Consider the following 10,236-nt stretch of genomic DNA (forward strand, 5'->3'; position numbering starts at 1 on the left):
GACCCTTCCAACTATCCACCCATCGTTCAGGTCGGCAGTGCCATTTCATATTGTTGAATTGTTAACTTATGTATATAAGACTATTTCTTATTGTTGAATTGTTAATTTATTATGTATACAAGACTATTTCATATTGTTGAATTGTTAACATATTATGTATATAAGACTATTTCATATTGTTGAAGAGTTAACTTATTATGTATATAAGACTATTTCATATTGTTGAATTGTTAATTTATTATGTATACAAGACTATTTCATATTGTTGAATTGTTAACTTATTATGTATACAAGACTATTTCATACTGTTGAATTGTTAACTTATTATATATATAAGACTATTTCATATTGTTGAATTGTTAATTTAGTATGTGTTGAAGACTATTTCATATTGATGAATTGTTAACTTATTATGTATACAAGACTATTTCATATGGTTGAAGAGTTAACTTGAAGAGCATTCAGCAATTATATGGGGATGACTCATTTCGCCTATATCCGATGTTGAGCAATTACTAGTGCATGCGTGGGCCGTTGGTATACAATGCTTCTTCAAGTATATATGGTGTCAACATCTGATGGTCTGTGTCACAATTTACAGCTAGGTCTCGAAATTGCGCATGATATAGTAAGTAGGTCTATCCTTTTTAGTTCATAACGGGTCCTCGTCTCGTTTACCGATTCAGTCCCCTCTCGGTTTAGCATTGCAACAATCGCATCATAGTTTAAGTTAAAGTCCATTGTTTTTATTTATTGATTCTTGTAGACTGGGGGAGGGGCGAGAAGCAGGACGTACTTTTTAAAACCTTTAATAGCACGCTTAATAAGGAGGTTTTTACAACAGAAATAATGTACTGCAGTCGTCTCGTAATTAGTGTCAAATACACGCATGTCTGACGAAGTTACCTTCCTAATTAAGCATGTCAGTTGTTAATTATCAGTTAATAGTTTGAATGCACTCTATCAAGAAGCGATTCTGCCTCGTTTTAAGTCTGTCATTAACCGATGCTGTTCCCGTTTTAGATCTGCAGAGTTTGACTTAAGATGATGTTGCTGTGGGTTTAGCGCCATTTTTCAGCACACAATAGGCTATGCATGGTGGCCAGTATAACTGGCGGAAGAAGAAACTGGAAAACCATGTAAGAACCACTGACTCACTGGAAGCTACTTGCAAGCTTTCTCACATACACACATTGGCCAGGCCCGAGAATCGAACCCAGAGGTGAGATGGCAGTGATCGGTAAAGACGAGAGGTTTAGACCACAAGGCCACACTTGGACCGTTTATCATAATGTATTATGCAGAGTCGGGGTATAACCGGAATACCGGTTTACCACGGTATATTATTCAAGTGGTACTTGCCACGGTGATTTTTCACAGTGCCGGTGTGTCAGTAGTTTCCGCCAGTAAGGAATGTACGGAAATTCAAGAGGAATCTTGGTACGACTTAAATGATAGTGTGTGTGTGTGTGTGTGTGTGTGTGTGTGTGGTTTGGATTTTTAACGCAGCTTTAACAATTTTTCAGTCATATCGCTACGATGTCTGCAGTGTGACAGTTTATAGTGATGTCTAGCACTGGGGCATCATGCCGCAGACATATAGCATGATGCCCCACCTAGTCACATTATCCTGACACCAGGCGGACCAGTCCCAACACTAACCTCTTAATGCTGAGCGCCAAGCGAGGCAGCTGTTAGTACCATTTTTGTAAGTCTTTGGTATGACTCGGCCGGGGATCAAACCCACGACCTCCCGCATCTGAGGCGGACGCTCTAACCACTAGGCCACTGGAGCGGTTCTTAAATGATATTAACATCGTGTTTCATTATTCATGACAAAAGAGTCGAACACATTGATTTTCATGTTACAAAATATATGTATCGGTAAAAAATTAATGGTAAATATTACAAATATTATTTTATTACATACCAATTGAATATTACAAGGCTGATCTGGTCTGGACATAGTCGTACGCTGCATCAAACTAGTTCATTCCGCCCACTCGAAACAAAACACATATGTAGTTTTGTCTACATATCTATGATCCTTTAATCACATGTTTGACAGAAGTCAGATAGGACAGTATGATGGCATAATGGAATATTGTGAAATATATTCGAGCGAAAGCCAACTTTTGGACACATTTCGGATTTTAGAAAAACCACATGTCATGTTCTAGTTATTTATAAGCTTCACTTTCTAGTTATTTATAAGCGCCACATTCTAGTTATTTATAAGCGTCACATTCTAGTTATTTATAAGTGTGTGTCAATATGTTAAGTATAATATAAATAATATTTGTCCCCCAAATAATATCATAGTGTTATTGTGCTATATGTCAGAGGAAAATCTGTCTCCAGCTATAGACAAACAGAAATTAAACAAAACGTGTCAAGCCCCTGCCCCAGAACATCGAATCGTTGGTCCCCAATATAATTGCAGTATACCGTGGTACGATTCGCGCGTACGTTCAGAAATATCGCGTTATACTGCGGTAAAAAAATTTTATTCGCGGTACCCAGTTCCAGTATCATGACATCTAATATTATTGACTTAAAGCAACACATATAACGAGTTTCTTGCATACTGAGTTTGTATCACCTCTTAAAAGATTTTATATGTAACTGTAATGCTGCAAAATGTTGTAGATATTTTCGCAGTACGTTATATCGTGGTCGGCGTGATACGTAACCATGAAGATTGAAGTATGGGCTAAGCTCGCCATAAACTGGTGGCTTGCGATGGTTAATATATGCTCTGTTTTTGGCAGGATTGGATTTTAATTAGGACCTGCAAGGATAACGGTCCGACAGACATGTTAACCTAGGGTCAAGTGGATGAAATGACAAAGTAAAGACAAGCCAGAGACAAATTTTGTAATGTTTTGGTCCATTTGAAATATGTGTCATAAAATAATATCTTCCAGAACAGTTATTAATAAAGGCAGACTAGAAAATTTATTCTGACTTCGCTGAGAGTGTTACAATTTTGGCGGTTAGAGAAAGTTAATCCGGATTGGCTAAGGTAAACGAGATGGTGTGTTTCCCAGATGAATTTCAAAGTTCTCAGTCATTCCTCTTGTGAAGTTCGACAGTCCACTAGAAGTCTGAGAGACTCCGAGGATATTACCAAGTAATTTGTCTCGTTAAATAAATCGTCCAAGGGATGAGGTCTGGAAGATTTGAGGGACAAAGAAAGAGAGATACAGCTTCAAAGAAAAGGGAGAGAGTCTCTCAAAAGCACAAGGTATTCATTAAATCACCTACAGTATGTTCATTGATGTAAGCTTGTAGTTATTTTGCAGAATTTATTCGTTTAAATTTATGCTTCAATTTTTATATATCGTGTCGTTCTCTTCTGTATCTTTGCTAAGATCTCTTTCACTCCATCTAATAAATTTCATACTTGTTTTATTGCTTGCTTGATCCGGGCAATAACACCGTGGTGGATCATCTCCTAGATAACGATAAATAAAACAGGTACGGGATCATATAATATTATCTCATGTATCATCTAATAACATGCGCCCTAACAATATCAATGCATCTTTGTTGTTTGGTGAAGCCGAAATTTTAAATCAATAAAGGCAACTTAAATGTATAATAATTTATTAAATATTCGCTGTTTCCTAATCATGCTCCATTATTGTTCATACGATTGTTTGATATTATAGCAAATGAACTGCATAGGAATGACAATCTACACGAATAACTAAGTCAGTCCATTACTCATAATTAGAAAGTGTATTTAATTGTTTTTTATATGATAGTTCAATAGGACGATTTATTAGAACTAGCTACGAGCATCGGCTTTGAACTCGTTGGAACACAGCGATTCTAAGCAGAAAAGGTCGTAAAATCCTTCAGTGAGTGCAATATGCGCGTAAGATATATTAATGTAAATTGTTGGAGCAAATCTCCTTCACAAAATGCGGAAGAAATATGTTGTAAAGTTTCACTGAAGGCTTGTTATTGCAAACATGTAACCTTTCCACAGATATAACCTTTCCACTCGTATAACCTTTCCACTCATATAACCTTTCCACACACGTAACCTTTCCACACATATGACCTTCCAACTCTTCACTCAAGCAAATGACACAGATTATTTCCGGTTGCATGAAGTGAAGGTCAGGAATGTATGCATATATGCACGTGAATTTCCTAGAAATTATAATCTATTATTACATTATGTTTCTTATTTTTCAGCAATGTTGATTGGAAAAAGTAGAACAGTGATCCGTACTCTGCAATGAAGATCAGTTTTGTTTTTGTTGCCTGTATAACAGAGAGAGTTAGTTGAAGGTCAAAGTGATTCGTTCTTATTGAACTGTTTCTTACTGAAGAAGAAGAATACGATAGACTCCGGTGGCAATTTACATTAATGCATAAGCCAGTAACAAGGAAGGATGGTATGCTGTCCATGCTTAAAGAAGGTGTTAACTTTGCTTGCAGATGTGTAAAATATACAGGTAGTCCAAAATTAAATATAAATAAAACTACTGGTAATGACTAATGATGATAATAATAAACTTTTAAAATTATTTCCCGATTTATGCAAATGGTGCCCTGCATTTTATGAAGATAAAATCAGCATTAACACATATTTTCACCTATACCATACCACGGCATCCTAAGTTTGTTTAAAATCCATATCAGATAAGCATACATTAAACTGCATGGACAACGAATATAATATATGTAGATATGACAATGAGAAACTATCTCAGTCTATAAATTTCAGTGTATATTAACTAATACAATTCTGATAAATTTTTATCAGACTTGTTGTGCACGTCCCCGTCAACAGAGAAAAAAAAAACCCAAACAAAAACACCTCATTGTTCAGATAATTACATAAAGGAACAGACACAATGGCAATTTCCGGTAGCCATCGTATTTTTATCATACACATAATCAGTATTACAAAAGTTATGAACAGTCGGATATCCTGACAAACTATTAATACATTGTAAATCACGTATAAATGTTGTGGGAGATTTGATGCAACAATGTTGTGTGAGGAAACGCCTACTTTCAAGCAGATGTTTCCTTGTAGTGAGGTTCAGGAGTTTTCAACTGAACTTCCGTAGCTCTCAAGTTCTTCTCTTTTTTAGTCTTACTTTTATTGAGGGCGTAATATTTCCAGACAAAACAAGTCTCAGCAACAAAAACAAACAAATAAAAAAAAACCAAAAAAAACCCCTACCAATTTGTTTGGAAGATAATTTCATGAACACTTTTGGTTTTAAAAGTGAGTTTTCAAATATAAGAAGGGTTTAGCATTTATTTACTTTCTTTGATACTTGCTTAAATTTCCCTTTAAATCTCAATGTGGAGTCTTGTATTACATGTTGTGAAATTCAGTTCCGTGTAATCCTTTGCATTAGCACTGGCGTAACCTAGTGAATTTTGAAGAAAATATTACTGCACGATTACTAAAGTAAATCTTGTCGCGGTCAGCATGACACGTGACAATTAACTTTTGACGTACTGGCTAGGACTTTAACAAATGGCTAGACTGCAATGGGTTAACCTTCCTGGTTGGGGGCATTATTGATTGTTTAATAAAATCCGTTGCGATAGCGGTCAGACAGATATGTTAAGCAGGGGTTAAATAGCGGAAAACGGCAAAGTAGAGACACCACAAAGACGTGTTGTGCCTTTTAAATAAGCGTAATAAAAGAGTTGTTTCTTCCAGAGAAAGTTATCCATAAAGGCCGAATAGAAAGAATTATTCTAACAACGATTCGCGCGTTACATTTTTGGCAGTTTGACAAGGTTAATTCTGATTGGATAAGCTAAATGAGGGGGTGTTTTCCAGACGAATTTCAATGTTTTAAGTAATTTCCCTGGCTACAGTAGTCAGAGTTTCTATGACAAGCCAAGACGTTCTTAGCTCCTGGAAATAATAAGTATTTGTAGTCAAATTACAAGCTAGATGAAAAGGATATATATATATATATATATATATATATATATATATATATATATATATATATATATATATATATATATATATATATATATATATATATATATATATATATATATATATATATATATATATATATATATATATATATATATATATATATCGATAAAATCGTTTTAACTCATTCTAATCAAAATCTGATTTTGTTATGTTACACAAAGCAGCTGTCTTGATAAAGCATGTTACTATGTTACACAGAGTGATGCAAAAGTGGCCTCTTTCGAAAGGTGGTCTCTATTTAGATGTTGCCACATTTCATAACATAGTTGATCCGTTCATGACTGTTATGAGTTATGAAGTATCGAATTTTGAATTGCAGTGAACATTAAAGTTGAATGCATTGAGCATTAAAATTGCATCGCATTTAAGACAGAACGACCTTTCTTCGTGCATCTACCCCCCCCCCATGTCAGATTAAACTTAAAAAGGGGAAGCATTCCAACTCTGCGAAATTGACCGGGATATCTTAGCACTGTCCTTAGAAAGTAAACATTTGAGCTACCAACCATAACCGCTTGCTTCATTTTTTCAAAGTGAAATTGTTACGCACTGTCGTTGACAGATTCTGAGCTGGCTAAAGCTGATGAAAGGAATTATTTCTCTAGGAGAAATTAGGGACCGCTGCCTACTATTGGGCCGAATAGATTAAGGCGTACACTTTACAGCAATCAGACTTTAAATTGATGCCCTTAGTCGAAAATCTTTAGTCGGAAAATCTCCTGAAAGAGGGAAGAGTCTCAACTCCGTGAAAAGCCTAAAGAGAATAGTGCTTTCCTCGTTAAACAAGAAAGTGACCAGGTGGCCGTCTTGTAAAATGAAAGACAGGGTTTAGTGCTAGAACGCACACGTTCTAAAAGAGAACAGCAATAAGGTATATCATTTTAGTTTCACGTAATGTTCTATTACTTGATTGTTTGTTTTATGCAGATGTGTTAGCTATGACGAGGTTTCCATATTATGCATTGTTTATTCAATTTCATGGAAATATATTGTTAGAGTTGTTATGCAATTTATTTTATTCAATGTCATGGAAAGTGTTGATGTTAGAATTGTTATGCAATTTACCTTTTAATTGTACAGTTATTAGCTCATTGGTAGAATTGATTGCCTGCGATCCAAATGTTCATATGTGTAGGATTTCATAGGGTTAAATGAAATAACTTCCTTTGTTTGTTAGGACGATACAGATCATCGTGAGTTAACGATACTTACCTAATTATATCTGATTTTGCAATGTCTGAATAATCTTGTAGGTTAAGGTTTGCTGTGAGTTACAATTTGTGAATTTCATGCAATAGTAATCGAAAATGTAGTAGCATGTAAAAGAATACAGTAATATTCGATAGACGCTCACGTGGTAATTTAAGACCATGCCGTACTAAGTCAGAATTTACGCAGTGTGTTTATAGTCAACATGCTCTGAATAACGTAAGTGAATTTTATATACGTCTTAGAGAGTGGGGTATACCGAAATTATAGGGTAATTTAGTCCTTTAAAGAACACCTTTCTGGGAGAGAGACGGGACAGTCTGAAGACATAAGTCAGAGGAAAAGAAGGACGAGGTCAGAATAAAACGACCAGGAAATCCATGAAGGGACAAAGCATAAATCTTAGGAAGGATGAACTAGGAGACGTTGATATACGGTCGAAAGGAAGGAAATGATGCACATCAATCGTGGACATTGCACTCTTTTCACCTCTCGTTATGATGATGAAATAAATCCAAATTAGACACTCATGTTAAATTATATTCACAAAATCTAACTTAAAATGGAATTGCCGTTATTAATTTGTTCTAATTATATTTGTTATTTTCTTGTCAATGGAGGCTCGTATTACTTTATTTCTCCCAGTATTCTCGCTCAGTTCTCACTTGAAATTTTATTCTTCTTCCACTCCCGCCGGGCTATAATATCGAGGGAGGTCATCCTGTAGATAACGCCAGGCAAATCCAATTAACCACCCCTCTTTCCAAGAGGGTGACGTTACACGAGTCTATGCTCTTAAAACAAGTAACAGAAAAGAGTAGAGTAAAAGACAACAAGCTTTGTAAAATTTAACAAATGACTTATTTCCCTAAATACAAAGTCAAAAGGAAAAGGAAAAAATCTCACGGTATTGCGAATTAAATCCCAAAATAATACATGGATTAGATCAGACACAAGTCCTAGTGATTTAAAGTCCTGAAAAAACTCAGTACAAGTCCGGAATAAATCCATAAACTGAAGGCGATGACGTGTCTGTGATAGCTTTTACAGTGTTGCTGTGTCAACAGTATTTTGTGAATCACAGCAATATAATTCCAGGTTTTAATTTAGTATAAATTCCAGTGAATGTCTTTATCCAAGAATTTTATCAGAGAACCGAATCCAGTCTTGGAATCGAATCCAAGACATCATGTCCTGATCTCAAATTTGTAGTCAACTTAATTATGAGTACTTGCACTCCTTAGGTTACAAAATGTAGTACTATTTAATGAGGCCCCTGACGCTGCTCAATAGAGATCGCTGTATTAAGGGTATACCGGTTTACGATGGCATTCTTTTCCTTTGTTACGTATTTCGTACGTTTTCACTGTAATGGTACTTAGATACTTTCCACCAGTAAGTAATGCGCGGAAATTCATGAGCAATCTTGTTGCAAATAATAGCATCGTTTCATTTTTATGATAAACGAATTCAGGTAAATAATATATATCTTTTTTTTCTTCAGTTGTACTTACCGTAAAATAAATATTGAATATTACAAATATAGCTATATTTACGATCCTTTAGTCATCTATGCCACCGTTGTGCTCGATTAATAGATTTCGAAAAAGCACTAGATTCTGTCGAAAGGAACAATTTCGAAAATGCTCTGAACTCTTTTAACATTATTTATTAGTGCTTCATCGTATTCTGAATAAAGTCCAGATGAAGTCTCATTAACAATGGTCATTTGCCTCAGTTCTTTCATTTAGAAGGAGGGTCCCATCAAGCGGACCCATTAGCCCCATACCTTTTTATTACAGGAATAGAACGTCTCTCCATTGTACTCAGGATTGGCAGAAATATTATCACCGATAATGACATGCAGTTTAGGCTGGGTCAGTAAGTTGATGATACCTCTGTAGTAATGAATGGTTCTCAACAGTTTTTAAGGTTTACCGTCGAAACACTTAAGGCTTTTGCATCAGTCTCGGAATTACATTATAATTAGTAAAAACAAAAGCCACTAGGTTAGAAAGCAGAACATATTCAAAACAAAATATTAGTATTCTCTGACATGGAAATCATCTGGGTTGGCCTACTACTTTCTTTAAAACAGAGTTCTCCTTAAACCCGAAACGATTTGCTAGAGTTAAATTATGCGATGAAATTAAAAGAAGTTAAAGAAATAATGGGTCGTTGGATTAGGAGACAACTCACTTATCAAAACAACTTGATGAAATAATTAATTTTGTCTATAATTTATTAATTTATTCTCGGCATTCCCCAAGCCTTCATTATATATAGATAAAATGAATTCAATAAAATATTTGTTTAAATTAATTTGAGGCGGTGGAGACGAAAGACATGACAGGGATACGCTTATAGCTGTGTTCACTCTTTTATTCAATATATAAATATCATTTAGATGAAACACTTTATTGCAAATGAAGATACAAACACAATTGCCTTTTACTTTACATTCATGCGATAAATGATTGTAATGAATCAAATTTCCATTATAAAAAGTCACTGATCACGATACATATGCCTTTAGTAAACAATAAGTTGAAAATTATCGAATACCCTTATGTCCAGTAACTGAAAAAATTTGGAAAACCTTTAATGTATGCATTTAAAATTATACACCAAATATACTGATTTCAAAAGGAGACGTTTTCATTGGAGATGACACATTTGGTGATCTAAATAATTATCTAATTTACAAGTCTCATCGTCTTTAAAACACAGCAAATTTAAAAAAAATTACAAAAGTATGGAATTATTTTACAAAATTATGATTTTATTTAGGAAAAATGTATACAAAATCGTACAAAAATGAGTAGACCCATTGTTTCGCTCTACGACAACTTGTATAATACTATAGCCAAACATTGTATCTGGAATTGTACGTAACTTCAACAAACAATTTTTGTCCATACCATACGAAAACGAAAAGTTAAAAAAGATATACAGTATTGTCAATTAAATCCCAAATACCGGTAATCCTAAATGTCCTATCACGAGTCCCAAAAAATAGAACGTTACGAATT

At 34.7% G+C, this 10,236-nt stretch overlaps 1 long non-coding RNA gene across 1 annotated transcript; it reads left to right on the top strand.

Annotated features, from left to right (window-relative positions):
- Positions 1 to 562: 562 nt before the first annotated feature.
- On the top strand, positions 563 to 5,900 carry LOC149798169 (uncharacterized). Its single transcript, XR_016421586.1, has 3 exons — positions 563 to 628; positions 2,772 to 3,247; positions 4,210 to 5,900. It is a non-coding gene; the product is annotated as an uncharacterized LOC149798169 (long non-coding RNA).
- The last annotated feature ends 4,336 nt before the right edge of the window (positions 5,901 to 10,236 follow it).

This window comes from Sinohyriopsis cumingii, chromosome 6 (genome assembly GCF_028554795.1).
Source record: "Sinohyriopsis cumingii isolate HCF-2022 chromosome 6, ASM2855479v2, whole genome shotgun sequence".
In the NCBI taxonomy this organism is placed as follows: Eukaryota; Metazoa; Mollusca; class Bivalvia; order Unionida; family Unionidae; genus Sinohyriopsis; species Sinohyriopsis cumingii.